Genomic DNA, 18,301 nt, shown 5'->3' on the forward strand with positions numbered 1-18,301 from the left:
AAAAGTTTGTACGAACAAATTCGAATAACGTTCGTTTCCATCTAGCACGATGTTTGGTATTTTCAACCATGATAAGATAATTTCAAACGTATGTACATCTGCTTTCACGTAGTTTCTGCTCACGACACCGCGACGTAAGAATTTCTGTCCAACCGACGCGACACGACGGACAATACGCATTTGCACCGGCGGCGATGGCCAATCAAGTATTATAATTCGTCGCTCGCCCCGGAGCGGCGCATAATTTAATGCAAACAAGACCCTTAAGGATCGGCCCAGCAGCCGCTTTAAAAGTCACTGTTCACGCCTGTCACAATATTTTACGTACGAATGAACACTGAGACCTGCGGGGGTTGCCCTTTGTGTCGCCACCACGTCGCCCGTAATTTATGCCCTTTTAAATGAGGTGGACCCACAATCGAGAGGGGAGGAGGCTGGCTAACCACCAAAAAAATCCACGGAAAAATCGTTGAATACGTTCGTCTTCTCCTTCTCACCCCCCCCCCCCCGGCTCTCCGGCCCGCCGGCTCTCTGCCTCCCGAAACTTGTCGCGGGTGTAAATCACACGTGACATTGCTTTCGTTCATCTCGAGGGGTGAAGCGAGCTCGACCGAGTGAAAATTAGGACGAGAATTATGCAGTATTTCGCGCCTTGTCGGTGAGCGTCCTCGGGATCCTCGGGAACTTGCATTCAACCTTTCTCTCGAACAGGTTCTCTCGATTTTACGGGGGAGACAAGGGTTGTCGCAGCTTGACGGGGGTTGGATTACGCCGGGAAACACGCCCGGAGGTTTCGCCGTGACTTGGGGAACATTCGGGGGGAGAACTCTTGGTTAAAAATACTCCGGAATTATGATGCATTCAAGTAAACTTTTGATATCGTGGGATAGTTCGTTGCTTGGAATTTAACGAGCATGATTCTGTGAATGATTTGATCAGTCATTTACATCACGACGGACGAAAATGACGAAATCTGGAATAATTATATTCAAAATAATAAACCATTACTTAATAAAAATGCGTTAGCATTTGAGGAATTATTTATTTAAGTCACAAACAAATGTCTTTAAATTTCTTAAATTTTTTATTTAAGCGATCCAAAGGACTGAATCAAGAAAAGTGATACTTCATTATTCCGTTCTTATAAACATCTGCGGGTAACGGCGATTTCTCTCGACTTGATTGGCTCCGAGTTTGTTTGCGTTGAAAGGCTACGTTCTCTGTCGTCGCAATTGACGTAACGTGAACGGGAGGCTGCGGCAATAGCAGCCCGAGTGTTATACGGGTAAAAGGGCAGGTGGATCTGAATAGGCGGTGGTTTAGTGGCAATAAACGTCCGATGTTGCGTTAACACGTAAAACATGATAGGCGAGAAATACGTCGTCCCCTGCTAGTTGTTGACCACAACTTTTTCAGATTTTACCTTTGAGATATACCTTCTATATGAATGAAAAGAATTTATCTCTTTCGAGAGCGCACTTGACCCTCCGTACGACCTTAAGATTGTCGGAGCTCACTCTTGGGTATAAATCTAAGAGTTTTAAGGCCGACGACACGCTGAGAGCCGAGATTGAATAGGCAATCAACTGTTAAAAAAGTCATAAATCGGTAAAGAGATTTGCCGTACCACATTCTATTTCCGAGTTTATTCTATAATGTATATTATATCAAATAATATCAAAGCTTTTACTCAAACATAATCCGAAGACATGTGATTTTCTCCATGTATAATATAAATTAATTAACAATGTATATCAGTGTCAGTTAATTTAAAATCAACTTTGAAACAATTCGGTTAAAAAAATAAAAGATTTTAATTAACATGACTATTGTTTTGAAAAATGCAAGAAGAATTTTACTCTTCTTAAGCTAATTTTTTAATTATAATTTCTAATATAATAGTAAATGATAAAAATCACACATGCATATTATATAAACTTTCAAAAAATTGTAAAAAAATTAATCTTTGGCACAATGACTTAGGCAGGTATTCACAATTCGTTTTTATATTTAAGATCGTCGTAAGTACAGTCTTAAGATGTTATAAATGAATCACGGAACTGTTCTCTACTTGACGTTCGGATTTGGCGTTAAAACTGTAGGTTCCGTGTGCTTGTGTACAACCTGCGTGCGCACCACAAGCACATGACTTTGGGGGAGGCCCAGGTCCGACTAGGACTGTTGCGCCATTATGAATGAACGAATGAATATTAATCGTTTTTCCAATACATTCGGCAAAAAATCACCCTCAAAATATGGTAAGTTTGCCGTGGACAGTCAGGCTTTCGTCCGCAATCGTTCCGCAATTCATCGCAAATTGTCTTAAAAGAATTGATGTCTCTTATCCCAAACTCGGAAATGTTAACTTGTGTTAAAAACAGCGAAAAAATAACACAACTATATATCAACTTAATTATATACTGAGTGTACTGACTGTTTTGGGAAAATAGGAAAAATATATATAGTATGAAAATATCATTTTCAATAACAGTCTTAATTTTATATAAAATAGCGTTGAATAAAGTTTCCAATTGTTTGCTGGTGTCATTCAAATTAGGATATATTCCTTAACCAATCGATTTATAGTTCCCACGAGACGTAATGCCTGAGACGTTGACATTGGATCCCATCATATTTTTTCGATAATAGCTAAAAAAAAATCAATGTTAAATATATATAGTATTATTTATTATTCAACGTATTATATGCGCGAGAAAGTGAGAGTGGCAGAGAGGAAGATGTAGTATATATAATTCGTTATCGAACGCGTATTGATTATGAAATCTGTCATTTCCAGCGGCGAAAGGCACGCGATATTCTCGAATATAAATTTAAATCGTATATTTATTTATAAGAGCACGCAATTATCTTTTAAACTGTAAAAAAAAAGAAAGGATTATTTTTAATGAAAGCTGGAAGGTGAGCGTAAAGTGTGTAAAGATAGAGGAAAATATTTCTTGAACGCGAACATTTATTGTGGGAAGGAGAGAGAGAAATGGAGGGAAAAAATATATTGCAGCTGTGAACTTTTTAGATTCAATTCAATTGTCACCAAATTGGTTAACTGATTCGTTTAATTAAACGCCGATACGAGCCACGCAATCGAGTTACGGCGAACATTACGGCTAAGGCTCGCGCGCGAAATAATTTCCGCGCCGCTGATGTAATGCACGCGTGTGTCGGCGGTGTATATGTCCGGTAACGAGGGTCGAAGAACACCCGAAATAAATTGTAATTACTATTGCCCCGGCTGCAGGCGCGTGCCGCGGGATGTTAACCCTTCGTTCTTAAAGGTGCAATTAACTCTTCCGAAGTGAACGCGGCTCGTGTAACGCTCGGCATTGTAATACGCCACTTTTTTCGGATAAATATTCAAAAGCTGATGACGCTGTCCTCTTATCCTTCCTTATCGCTAAATTGATATAGCAACTCGATTGGGTCTCCTATCTTCTAATTAAAGGAGAATAATGTGCACCTTTTCCTTTGCTCTGCGAATGTTCTTGACGTCGCGTTATAAATATTAATTAACTTTGCTTCAAGAAAATATGCAGAACGGGATTATGCCAGGGAAAAGTGTGATCTTATATAATATAGAAAAGGAACAATTACATGTGTGTATGATTTTATTAATTAAAAAATAATTTAAAACTTTTTATTTCCACATATAGTTATCATAAAGTGAGTAAAAGAGGGTCGTATTATTAATCAGTTGACATATCCTAATACTCGTATATATATATGTCTTTTGGGTCTGGAATTAATTTGACTCTACAATTCAGCGTCACGTTTGTCATTTAAAATAGAAACGTCATGACTATGGATAAACAACTTAACTTTATTCAAATTGGTAATAAAAGCGCATTCACACAGAACCATATAAGACGCGAGACAACGTCTGCACAAAACTTTTATAGGCAGAAAGTAAGCCGTTTATTTTCCGCTGAGTTGTAAATATGGAGTTTAGGGGAAGCCGGGGTAAATGTTCATAAAATTTTACTCGCGTCGATGAATTTGGCTTTTTGCACTTCATTACGACGGCAGCTTGTGTGAAAGACAGAAAGAGAAAGAAAGAGATGCCGGCGCGACGCGCTGCATCGGATCGACTTGCAAATTGCTGGTTACCCCTTTTTTTTATTTGAATGTATATCTGAAATATTTTTGGGCGCTCGCGTAACGTGGCATTCGCGCAACAGGTAACCCGTGGACCGTTATCAGGAATCACGCAACCGAAATTACACTCGCGAAAGATAGTGGAATGACGTGGAATTGGTTCCTACCGCGGGAGAGTTGTTGCGACAAGGAGACCTTCGATCAATTAAGAGAATCGCGAATATACATTTATTACATTTATTGTGATTATACATTTTATTATTGTATTATTTATTATTATGATACATTTTTATTATCATCGGTAATAAGAAAATATGCATAAAATACACGTGCTACTTTTAGAATTATTATAATTTTTAGATAAGGTAAAATTCAATGAAGCTTTAGTCAGATTCAAAGGTCAAGGATTAGAGCATGTATATGTAGGGTGTTAATTGATTTATTCAAAAACAAGACTAATCAAACATTGTACATATTCGAACTTTTCAACTTTACTCACAATTAGTCTTCACATCAGCGGCGAATTACTTGAATATATAATATTTAATTAAATTAAGTGACCTATCTCGTGGATTGATGTGCGTGGATTAATGATTTTTAATAAAAATAAATAAAAGTAAAAGAGTGTCAAAATGTGTTTGTTTTTTAAATTTAAAATTTAATGATTTTAATGATCGAACTGTCAAGTAACACAAAAAATTCCATTCTGTATTAACGCGGCTAAACTTTATATTAGAGAAATTAAACCTCTCAACCCCATTTCATACACACGGTTTTCCGATAAAATAATGTTGCAGGATATCGATATAACGGTACAAATTATTTCGAACGTAAAAGCTGATGGTCGTCATCAAGCTGCGCCGACAAAGATTTTTAATAAGCTTGCCTCGCTACATCCATAATATTCTTGCAATGATAACGGAAGAGTGTCGCTATAAATTTTAGTCGAACCATCGTGATTCTGAGAAATCGTGATCGTTTATCACACGTTGCAACGGAAGTCATATAATCGCGAATTATTATAAAAAAAAAGAATAAGCACGCGTGTGTGTCCTTTCCCCTGCAAACGAATAATATCTATTCCGATAATAATTATGGAGAATTTGTTCAAATAAATTATAGAATTAAAACACTTTAATTTGTACTATATATATTCACTTGTACACTGCAAATCCAAGTGTGTTATTTTTGCACGCATAAACGTCTAAAAATGACACATTTGACTGAATCTCTTCTTCTCATGTAAAAAAAGCTTAGAAAGCTCTTTTTACATGTTTTTTTTTACATGACGCGATTTAAAACGGCAAGAAATGTGTAAGAAGCTTCAACTAAAATAACACATTTGAATTTGCAGTGTATATGCATCATTGGTAATAATAATATTAATGGTATAATATTTATAGCGTATAAATAATAGCAAACAGATAAATAAGTAGCACGTAGAGAGACTGCAAGTGTTTCGTGCGAATATAAATTTTGATGGAAAAAGCAAGTAGGAAAGGAAATTTAATAACGGTACACCCCGAGGAAGATTCCTTGGAGCGCGATACTTCGCCATGGCTGATTTTTTTTGTATTATAACGACGCGAGATTAATGCGGCGGAAGAATCGGAGCGAGACAGCGGCGCGGTATGCCGCGGTAGGTAATGAAGGTAATAAATGAGGGAAGCCAGAGCGAGGAAAGGGCAGGTGCGAGCGCGTGTCCCGTGATAAGGCGGATCCTTAAAGAGCTCTACATGCATACGTATATATGCCAGCAAGAAAGGAGCGTCATACAGAGGATGGCGTGTGCCTCTTACACGCGTTGTGCTGGCGCGCTTTTTGTTTTACAGTTTTTACACCACTGTCGCGACTCTCATTGTACGCGCTTGTCAAAAGCTTTTCTTTTGCGAAGCAGCGTCGTCACGACGAGAGCGCCTTTTCAATTTCGATGATCACCGACTGATCTCTTTATCGCAAATTGAAACTGATCAGTACTTCCGATCAAGTTACAGGAGCCGTAATAAAGCTAAAGCGATTACGGAATTTCGCACGCTACGTCGGTATCGATATATTTGGATTAATTACATGACAAATTCCTTATTTCTCGTGTATCTTAATTTTATAAAAAAACGTTGGAAAGAGGTTTGTGGATTTCAACTTACTTGTGGATCCCAACTCTTTTTTATATATATTGTTAATTAATTATTAGTTATTTTTATGTTAATTAAAAATATAAAATGAAAATTTAAATAAAATAGAATAAAATAGAATAAGAATTTAAAAGTTAATAGATTAAGTTTCTTGATTCAATTTATGGTGCGAAGAAGGAGAGAATCGAAGCTTATATATTTGTTAGGATGAAGAGACGAAGCTTCCGTCTTCTTAGCTCTGTTCATCTGGAGCGAAAGAAAATTAATGACTGAAGGCCTCCTATCCTGTTGAGAGATAATGAGGCACATAGGTATTCCTCGAAAATTTCCTCGTAAAGTGACCAGCTTCTCAGGGCGGCAGGTATTTTAAAAGCGTTTCTCACGTTAACGTGATTGCTACCTGTATTCAAATGTGCTAATAAGACATTCCTCGGATGAAACTAAACGCTTATTCTCGGTGTTTGAAAAATCCGTGAGAAAAATGTGCTTAGAGAAATGCAGTCCCGACCAAAATAAGTGTGAGACAGCCTTTAGTTGTGGTAGGTCAAATTAGTCGATGATCGCAAAGTGAAAAACACGGTAAATGAATTCAATTATATGTGACGTGCTTTAATGCAATAACGGAATATATTATAGTAAATTATGATTTGAATAATTTATTTGCAAAAATTATTATATGACTTCGTATTCTTCGTTCTCTTTGCAACGGGTTCTTTTATTAAGATGCATCTTATTATATTTTTGGAAGAAAATAAGTTATTTTTATGTCATACTTGTCACTTCTCATCCGCATAAAAAAGTTCTATCTTTACAAGAAGAAAGCAAAATACGCGCATCGTGCGTCGCGAATGAAGCCCGAGGACCGACAAGTGCGCGCGCGATTTATTAAATTATAAAGATCGAATATGCGATGCCCGCGCGAGATAACGCGGCCGTGCGGTTGTGCCGTTCTGCTGCTTCTCGTTTTTTCTCACTCTCCTTTATTTTTGCTTCAGATAATATTTTACATGGCTCTTGAAACTCTTGAAAATCCTAAACGTTTGGAAATGCAACCAACTGAATTTAATTTTAGTCACATTAAATGCAGCTTTGACTGTAGTGGACTTTTAAGGCTTTTAAACATTTTAGGCTCTCAAAATTTCCAACGCATTTAAAACTTTAAAAATATATATCAAGTTTTTTAATAACCTTATGATTTCAAATTATATTCGAAATAATACGAAAGTTTCTCAAATCTCGCAAGGCCAACTCTTTCAGATAGCTCCGTTTATCCATCAATGACATGACCATTTATCTGAATGTGATCGACAAAAGAATAGTTCCGCTTTGCGATTTCACATTTTGTTTTCACGAAATAGACAGCGGAAATGGCGTTAATATCATCTGGCTTTTAAATCGACTTGTTCCCCGAACGGTTGTTCATATATGTATACACGCGAATTTTGTTTTATATTTTCAGACATAAATGTATAGTAAAAAATTAATATCTAACATTCTTAATTTTATTTTAAAATAAAATTTTTCTTAAGTTTATTAAAATAATTTATTCAAATAAAGAAGGAAAAAAATGTATATTTAGATATAAATTATTCAAAATCTACAGGTGCAAAAGTGGTCTTTTCTTCTTCATTTTTAAATCTTAGACAGTAAAAAATAATAAGTTACATTTATACCTCAACGTTTAGTCATTTCTCGAGAGACGAGAATACTTCCGACCATAAAAGATCGAGCGGTCGAGTAAAATTAATATTCAAGAGGGAGGGAGATACGTTAAACGCAAAACATTTTCGACTGTTTGCGATCAGATCGGTTGTCCAGAACTTTGCGGGTGCATTTGCAGAAGGCACGACTGGGATTGAAATTCAACGCCTCTGCCCCGCGCGCAACCCTCCCGCGGTTCTATTATACACACCCCGGACCCCCGTAGCCGCCCGCGTCGTGTGGCAATTCACGGAATCCGGTAATCCTTATAATCGTCACGGCGCGGCAGCCTTACGGCGAAATTCGCGGTTTTCACCGAGGCGCGGCATGCCCATACTAGGTGCACCAGCGCACTTGCTTGGCAGCAATAACCGAGGTTTATGCACTTCTCGGCAAAGCCGCCTTGCGGCCCTCAAACGCCCGGTGTAGATTGACGGCCGGTAATGGACAATGCGTACCCCTAATCACGCCCTTGCCCGTCACGTTCCGCGAATATCGAAGAAATTAGCCGTGGGTGATTATAGATGCCGGGCTTCCCGCCGCGAGGTACGCTCCGTATACTTTAGCGCGGCCGTATTTATTGTTTTCCGTAATTCGCGCGGCGCAAAGTAACGATGCAGGCAAGATTTTATAGCGATCGAGCGCGGTTATAGAAAGCTTTACCAGAAACAAGCTACCGTAGTTCTTTGTGATCGAGCAGCAACGTCGAAAAGTTAACGATTTAATTGGATCAGATGATTTGCAACGTTAACAATTATCCTGTATGAGTTAAGCAAAGTAAAATTAATATATATGCATGAAACGCTATTTTCTCCATTTTCAGAGCTGTAAATTTGCAAAAAACTGAAGATTTTTATGTAACACAAAAATACTCGATTAAGAAGCTCTATATGTGTCAATTAAATTTATATCTATATATATATATATAAAATCGAATGTCTGTATGTATGCCTGTTCTTTATACACTCTTGAGCTATTCGACCGAATTTTTACCAAAAGTGTATAAAATAGGGGTGGAATTTTCCGGGGAGTGCTTTAGAGTGTATAGTTTTTTGTTACCGATCTTTTTGGGAACCGGTATCAGAAATTTTTCCAATTTTTCGGGAAATAATTGATCAAATCTTAAAGAATAATATTATTTTTTACTTCATATCTGCGCAAATATACTCATATGCATTTTTACATACCTACTTTACTATTTTTTGAAACTGCATTATTATTACAGATAAATTTACACGGTCACGTCGCTTTAGTACCCGATTTGACGGATGTTTTGCCTAATAATATCATCAAGTAGGTACCGTACGAAGAATGACGTTTGCTTTTGAATTATTTAGAACTTTTCTTATGTGGACCCGAAGCTTTCCAAAAATTTCTTCGATCTTATTTACAATATTGCAATAGTACATCTTCATATCTCAGTATAAGGACAGTTTACTTTAAGGAATATCTGTATGATTGCTTTTGTCGTAAAGGCCAGGTAACATGTTCTTTGTGCAAATAAATCAGAGCTTTAGCAAGTTTAATTTATTAAGTAACAAATAACAACTTTTATCTCGTTGCTAGGTGTTCCACTCTGTAGATTGGGATGGGTGGTTTTATGGACTAGGATTACCACCTATTTATTTGGGCCCCGTAAGAAGAACTGCTTGTCACCTTAAAGCGGAACAGTGGATCACCAGAACAAAGAATAGAAGAGGTGTTTTCTACGGTTAGACAATTAAGCGTTACCAATGATCTTAATAAAATAGAATTTTTAGCCTACTTGCATGCATCGCTTATGGTTTTGCCGAGGTATAAGTTACATATACTACGATATGCGGTTCTGCATGACCAGCATATCTGTGAAATACGGTAAATATGCTTGTCTATATTTAGATTGTTTCGTTATTGAGCAACATAACACGCACGTATCTTGCAGGTTCCTTTGGCTACGTTTGTGCATCAAATGTAAATGGTTAGAAATGGCTAGACACGCTTTAAAGTTTGCTTGCGAATACTGCTTGCCAAAGTATGCCTGCCCAATATTCCGCGATTTGTACGAATGGACAGTAACGCGTTACTTGGCGATTTCATGGTTTAAGGGGAAATATTTAAAAATGGTTCCTGAAACCCCCATAAAAGCATTGGAATCTATTCTTGGAGTTAAATTGGGTGATACAAACTGATCACAATCAATATTTCCTATATACATATTTATATATAATAATTAGTAGATGAGATACGTGAAAGAAGCAATACATATAAGTTGGTCACCTGATTCATACAAAGTAATTACGTTAATGAAGTAACAATTTATATTATGTATACTCTCTCATATACATTTAGTTTAATTTTAATAACTGCTATCCAAAAATTTACTACAAACAAATATTTAAGAGGAAAAGTAAAGAAATAAATGTATACTAAAAGAATATTTTAATGTTATCAGTATTTTAGAACTATAAAAATTTTTTTAATGTAATTCTGTTTTTTTAGCTATTTTGTGCACATAAAAATATAAAAAAATAAGACTATTAACAAAAATTATTTACGAGATATCTCCTTTACTTTAGTTTAGTGTATTTTATTATTCGATCGTATGTCATCATATTTATTCATTTATATTTCAGCTTTTACTTTTAATCTAACACAGCGCCAAGTTCTTTACATTAAATATTTTTCACAACACCTCCACGGAAATCTAAACATTCTTCTTATGGAAACCAACACTATACGTTGCGATGCATAATTATTTTTTATTTTTGATTGGATATATTAAAACAATATATATTTTGTACAACAGTTTTTCAATATATAGTAGCTTTTTATACTGGCGTATGCATTTGGCGAATTTTTTATCTCTTTTTTAAAAGAGATAATTTTCTATTTATTTTACTTTAATTATTGAAATATGTCTATATTCACTTCTTTTTCGTGATTAGCGAAGAAAGTTATTAAATAATTTGAGATTTCTGCGGAATTTCATTGAAACGCGAACGGCGGCAAGAAATCACGCGTCGGCGATCGATGTCGAGTCCACGTGCCTCGTTATCCCGCGAATATATTCCAGGAAGTCGACAGGTATTACCATAAAGGAGGGGATGACACGACGTATCAATTTATGCCAACGATCGGGAAGAGTGGCAAGTGCATAAATAAGCGCGGGCTCGCTCCGTGCATACCCGCGAACGTACCTACATAAGCGAACCGAAAACCGCCGAGGAGATACCTGTCCGAGCGTCCCTTCCCTCCTAACTCGATCAGGCCCTGCAACGGCGCACGGTCCTCTACAGGTGTTCCCTATCGGAGTATCACTGTATACATATTTAATGCCGCGTGGATTTTGCAACACGCCTTGGATTGAAGCGCGTAATTTATTCGATGCTGCGTGGCCGCCGCTGAAAACCGCCTCGGAAGGTTCTTGCCCTTGTAGACTTCGCGAGCATCTCTGACGCGAACAATAATCACCATGAAATTATTTTGAAAAATATAAATTTTTATTAGGAGTATGTATACATATGTGTGAATACAATTAAAAAATTATTATTTAGAAAATTATTCTGTTTTTCACAAAATTTTATTCCGTAAAACATTATTTTTACTTTTTATAGAAAAATTCTGATTTATAATCTAAGAATTAATCCCCCGAATTTTTTAAAGAGCTCTCGTATTTATTATTTATATTATGTTAAACATATTTGTAGTTTGTGAAATCGGTATCAGAAATCTCGCATGTGTTATTACAATTTAATGATAAGATGTTACAATAAGAAATCGATGGGGTCAAGGAAATCGGTGCGTGGCCACTACTTTCGAATGACGGATTGGTGAAATGTAATGCTTGACAGTCGAGAGTATAAGAAAGAGAAGAAAAAAAAGAGAAGGAAAGAGAATCGGTTAAATGATCGGGCATACGCCTTTTCGGTGTACAACAAATTAACGAAAATAGAGTGCTTTCGAGTGAAGAGAAGAAAATTGACGACACTCGCGAAGTGAATTACGATGTGACGTTTAAAACAATATTTATCCGGAGGGCCGTCGAAGTGCGTATTAAGTGGAAATGAAATAGCGAAAGCGACCGGAACGAAACAAAATTAAAAAATTAATTGTTAACTAACAACAACAAGGCTGATTGTGTATCGTATTAACAAGGTGATGACGCAACAACACTTCGCTTCTATATACGAGAAGAAATTCCGTTATAATTTAAAAGATTTGCATTACTTAAGATATAAGCATTGAAGCGCAAAGATAATTTGAAAGAGATTGCAAGGCAAATGGAAATTTAAAGTATTATTAATATTAAATGCTATATAGAGAATGTTATATTATAAGCTTTTTAAATGTTTAAAAAAGCTTAATAATCCGCTAAGGTTTGATCTGTCAATTAATGCTTTGATTAAAGATACTATCGGTACTTTTGATCTTGAGCATCGTCCTGAGAAGCATATCGCGATAAAAAATATTCCGTTTTATTTCAAGATACATTCGGCGAGCTACTTAAATCGTCTTACCACCACGAAAACGCCATTGTCTCACGAGAGGGTGTTCATTCTCTATCGTTCTTCTCTCCATGCCGGCGCGAAGGTGAGACGACGCGACGCCGCGACGACTCAATTTACTCGCGCTCGTAAAAATTCTGCATGCAGATGTCGCGGGAGCATAAAGCCATGTTAATTGCACGCGGAATTAAACGACCCTGTCAAAGGCGCGCTCTATAGGATCCATTAATGGCGCTCGTAATGATGTCATCTTACGTCCTTCGTTCAGCAAAATTTAAGGGAGTAAAAAACCAATGACATGGAAGAAGGAAAATGACAGAGACCGAGGTGGAGAGCAAGAAGATACGGGGAAAGAGATGAACGAAGTGGGAAGAACGAAAGGTAGAGAGGGGTTGTGCGATGCTCGACGAGGACCACTGGCGAGACGGCGCGGGCGCCGCGCGGCCGGAATAATTACCTACATAAGTATACACGCCGCGCGTCAGTTTAATTATCACCGAGAAGCATCCCGCTTAATTACTGTGTCGTGCTCTCTTTAAATTACAGACGGCAGGTGCCCTTCGCGGCGGCGGTGGTGGTGGCGAGTGCGCTTTACGATGACCGTTTCCTCAAGATTTAGAAATCACCGTGATGAGAGAGCGGGTTCATTAAAAGTTTATGCGGCCGGTAAAACGCGGGCGATAAATTACCTCGCCTTCATCTTTTGCGGATAGTCGCGGGTTGGAAGCTGGAATATTGAAATTGCACGCTCCGATGCGATTTATTAACATATATTTTATGTACATACCTCGCACGCGAGCAAGCTGACTTCTTGTTGTTTCGAGAGAGCGCAATTAATTAGTGCGACGTTACATCAACACACCGCGTTTTATTTCGCGTGAATGACGTGTAAATTGTCTGATAGTCGGGATGAGAAGGTAATTATCGACATAGCATGTAACAAATATCCCGGTATTCCTGATGCTTTTAAATAAAAAGTTGACAAAAATATTCGGTAATTAAAGATATAACAAACGCAACGAATTAAATACATGATGACTTTTATGATGTAAACCATGTTATACACATTAACAAAGTGATACACATTTTCTATATAGTGTCACTTCAAAATGTAAATTGTTTTGCCTGTATGCTCGATCCAGAAGCAGTGGGTGCGTTCCACTTAACGCTTACAACGCTCGCAAGCATCATTTCGTCCTTGTTTAATATTTGATAAACAACAAGGATGAAATGATTCCACGAGCGTTGCGAGTGTTAAGTGGAACGCACCTCAGTGTGTTTGAGAAAAATAAAAATATACAAAATAAAAGAAAGAAGAAGCGAGACGCAGGTATAGTTCCGGCTCGATTTGCTCGAAATGATTTATTATCATCACAAGAACTAATCGAGTCATATGGATTTATATTCCATGCTATATGAATAGCAACGACGACCCTTTATCAGTTTTATTAGATGACGATGGATCTAATCTTCGTCAACATCAGACCTTTTCGCCCGACATTTTCCAAATCTGCATAAGAAGCGTTGTTTCGGAAAACACTTTTTATTATGTTAAGCGGAAGGCTGGACATAATATGCATTTAATCTTGAAAAGATGGTTATACATTATGAATACAGTATATCTTCCAAAAGATAATATACTACTGATCGTATCTCTGACTTAAACTATATAAAAAAATTTTTTTTGAATAATTTATTAAATTTTTGTATTTTTTTTACGAATAATATGTTGATAAATAATTCTCCAATTAGCCTACGCTGGTGGTTTATACCTTAAAACTGTTTAAACTATAATTATCAGGTGCATATGTTTAAGTAATTTTATTTTTCTAATCGTAAGTAATCAGTAATTTTATTTATTTTTATATATTTCTTGAAAAATTCTGTAGTTTTTCTATCTATATCTTCAACAAGTTAATTTTTGCTTTGTCCAGGAGAACACCTGATGAAAATCTGCATTAAGCAAATACTCAAGATTCGATGTATTCTCTTCTATGATTATCAGTCCTTTATGATGCTAACTATAACTTGTCGCATTCGAATCGAGTGACGGTCCACAATGAACCTCGTTAAGCATGAAAATTTCTTGCCCACAACGTCATCCTTCTCGCGGACAGTATTAGTAATAACGAAACATCCCGATTGTGTGGCCTGTCGTACATCGTGCTTAGCAGTGAATGCAGTTATCTAATGTTGGACCAGTGAAACGCAGTTTGTGTTTATGGTTCTCCCAGTTCCCCCGGAAGTGTCATCGGCCGATATTCTTCGTCGTCTGTCCGAGAGAACAAGCCGGTGTGTCAATTTGAGATCGAGCAAAGGAGTTGTACCGACGCGGGCGTTGCGCGTGACACGAAGGGAGAAGAAAGTGGAATTCCATCAGTTCTCTACCCAGAGTCGATACGTATCAATAAATAATTGTGTTGCATGCGTGCGCGTGTTATGAATAATTTCTAATAATGACAGATACGTGGTTTACGGAAAGTAACGTCCCCCGGGGATACTGATGTCATACGAAATTCCATATTTCCTGTAATAACAGAACGGAGCTCGACATTTCTTTTCTCTCTCTCTCTCTCTCTCTCTCTCTGTCTTTCTCGCGGGGGAATTAAATTAATCGTCCGCGTAAACCGCACACATACGTATAACCGCGCGTTGCGTTTTATATTATACTTTATAAAACCCCCGACGGGACGTTCATGCTCGTGGGATGCGTTTATCGTTGGAACATATCTCGACCGCTCGCGCTGCGACACGTCCGCGTCGCAATGTTTATCAGGTTGCCATCCCTTGCAAAATTCCTAGTATCTCACTCCTTTTCCACCGAATGATGCTAAAGTATGCAGGAATTAATTAATTGGATATATACGATGTTCGATAAAACCGTTCGAAGAATGCTCGCACAAAAGCGGTGCTTACGTAATTTTCATTATATTGTAAGCTCGGCGAACAGCGAATAAACCTGATATTAAACATGATTATTTGAACAAAAAAGATCAATAATGTAAAATGCAGAATTTCTGATATCTGATTAATAATATATAGACATTGCAATAAAAATTAAATAGAATATTTAATAAAAGAACAGTAGATATTTTTAATTTAAAATGTATAATACAAATAATCTATAAAATTTAAGGTTTATATTGAAAAGTGCGGATACTCAGTAAACAAAATATAGACAAATAATGCTGTCGTACACGGAAAGAACGATTTTGCTGAAGTATCTAAAAATTTAACTAGATACGGATCTGAAAATGATTTTGTTGCACCATCAAAATAATTATAGTAGGTCGCTGAAGTATATGTTGATAAATTGCTGTAAAAAATTTTGACATTTTAGCAATCAGTTTGAGTGTTTTACATAATTATTTTGATGGTGCAACGAAATTATCTTCAGATCTGTATCCAGCTAAATTTTTAGATACTTCAGTAAAACCGTTCTTTCCGTGTACATGATAATGGAATAACAATAGCATTTGCGATCGCGTTCGCATGATCAGCTTTTAAAAGATTAGACATTCAGTATACATTTGGGTTGTGATCTACGTGTATGTGTTCGTCATATATTAAGTGAGTCACGGCCGTTGTGATAACAATCAAGTAAATAGAAAATGTGCCAATATACGGTCAGAGGCTGGATTTTTCGTGTCTAATAATATTTTTTCGCGTAAATTAATATATGTATTCGATTGACGGCTTTGCCACTTGAAACTTGAAATCGATCGGAGCAACTTGGATGGGACACGCGAGACATCCGCCGCGGAATCATGGGAATTAATGCCACTGAAATATTTACGTCCTAGTGCTTCGTGATCGTGCCACACGGATTGGGGTTCGACCCTTCGAAACCGCCGTCTTTTACGCACGACCCGATTTTCCACTCGCTCGCAACGCACGTAGGTCTAAGAAGGCCTCTTCGGCCTCATAAAGCTAAGTAGTATAATTATCGTCCGCCGACGTACGCAAATATAATTACGCGCGTTTGTTGCTAATCGCTATCGCAACCTTCGCGTTACGACGTTTGTTTCGCTATATCCTGCTTCGCTCTCGTCAGGCGCGAAAACAATACAGATTGATTTATGTCAAGTTGTCATATATAAAACAAAAAGTTAAATGTTGTTTTCGGTTTAATTAACTGGAAAGGTAACAAACTTGATTAAAACGTATTTCCTTTTGCAGAATTTTTTCTGCTGATTGACATCAAATTGTCAAGAATAAATATTTTTTTGATTACACATTCAATGACAGTTTGTAATAAATTGTTTTAAACTACTAAAAGAATTAACGGATATTCAATTAGCGAAAGCGATGTGCGAAAATCATTGCTCTTGAAATTCGTAGAGATGCAGCTACATTGCTGACGAGCACTTTACGCTTGCACATGTTGAATGTGCAGGCCCGTGACGTAATCGTCGGCAATAAATCAAGCTTCAGAAATAATAATTGCGTCGGTGCGCGATCGCTATTTTGCCATAGATAATTGCGTTAATGAGAGCGTGTCAGTAGGGTTGGTAGCGGCCGGTGCGGTGGCGAGAAAGATATTTTCCACGGCACATAAGATATACTTGCGGTTAATATTACGATACATGACAGTAGAAAATTTTTGAAAGTTTTGGTGGCACAATCTCTTTTTATTATACTTATTATGTTTTTCTGATACGTTGTTGATTTTTATTCTAAAATTTTTAAATTTGAAATTCTAAAAATTAGAGAAGATCCTTAAAATCTTCGTTAGTTTAGTAAATAGATATATAATATGTGTTTCAAATTATATATATATATATATATATATATATATATATATATATATAAATGCACGTTTTATTATATTTTCAAAACTTATGTATAATTAAAAGTCAGTAAATCATGTTAAAAAAAAAAGATTGTTTCATCGCAGCAATGTCGAAAAGTTATGAATCGTGAATAATGAACGATTCGTGCAAATTTGAATGATTTTGTGAGTTTCTCGTGCTCGCGCTTTCGCGACTTTCAGCAACTTTACATGCGATGCGGCTTTTAAGTGTACATTTTATTACCATCGTAAACGTGGTGTTATCGTCGCAGTTATTAGCGTGAATTTCTCTATTACCATACATATAGATTTAGAAATCAGCACTCTCGCGCAATCTCAAAGCGTGACATGAACAGTATCGTAACCGATAGAAGCTACTCTCATTTCTTACCATTAAATATCAGTTTCACGTTAAATGTGATATTATCTTATAGCGTACTCAAGTATTTATACATATATCGACGTCCTATAGTGGAAATCGGTTAACAATTTTTTAAAATAAAAGCGGAAGAAAGTTTAATTCTCTATAAAATGTATTTTTTATTATATACAATCCTTTATTTTTTTTTATAAATACAATTAATACTGATATATTATAAATTATAATTTAAATCGGACGAAAAAGTAGAAACAAAATAAAAATAAATCTCCAAAAAGGAGCGATAATTTTATAAATCCATTGGTTAAAGACGCATTAACAAGTACGCGATTAATTACCAGTCAATAATCTTCTTTTACAAGGGATGGTTGTTCGCAGAGACTCGTCCGTTATGCATCAAGAAGTGACCTAATCGGACTACGTAAAAAAAAAACTATGTGCAAATGACTCGAGCGGAAAGCGCGCTCGAGCGACGATGCGAGGGAAAAGTCGGGTTTTTGAACATCTGTGTTATAGGGCGAGTTTACTGCCCATCCATAATTAGCGGTAATAAACTCAGAGATGTGGAAACCAGAGCAGGGAATCGGTCGATGATACCGAAATACCGACGGTACCGGAGCATAATAAAAAAAAAAAGAAGCGCGTTTATAGGCCGGACAGAATTCTCTAACGATAGGTTTGACTTGATTGGAAGAGAGAATGT

The 18,301-nt window shown here is 36.7% G+C and overlaps 1 long non-coding RNA gene across 6 annotated transcripts in view; it reads left to right on the forward strand.

Moving 5' to 3' along the window:
• The window catches only part of LOC143903269 (uncharacterized), a 140,544-nt gene that overhangs the window by 23,642 nt on the left and 98,601 nt on the right, over positions 1 to 18,301 (forward strand). Inside the window, exons 5-7 of one of the 6 annotated variants that reach the window (XR_013258661.1) lie at positions 9,169 to 9,423; positions 9,510 to 9,797; positions 9,865 to 10,430. The exons of 2 other annotated variants lie outside the window; for them this stretch is intronic. This is a non-coding gene — a long non-coding RNA (uncharacterized LOC143903269). Of the gene's footprint in view, positions 1 to 9,168; positions 9,424 to 9,509; positions 9,798 to 9,864; positions 10,431 to 18,301 lie in introns of those variants that run through there. 3 more of the 6 variants (XR_013258662.1, XR_013258666.1, XR_013258663.1) reach the window with 3 other exon arrangements.

This window comes from Temnothorax americanus, unplaced genomic scaffold (assembly GCF_048541705.1).
Source record: "Temnothorax americanus isolate GAGA-0224 unplaced genomic scaffold, ASM4854170v1 Scaffold45, whole genome shotgun sequence".
In the NCBI taxonomy this organism is placed as follows: domain Eukaryota; kingdom Metazoa; phylum Arthropoda; class Insecta; order Hymenoptera; family Formicidae; genus Temnothorax; species Temnothorax americanus.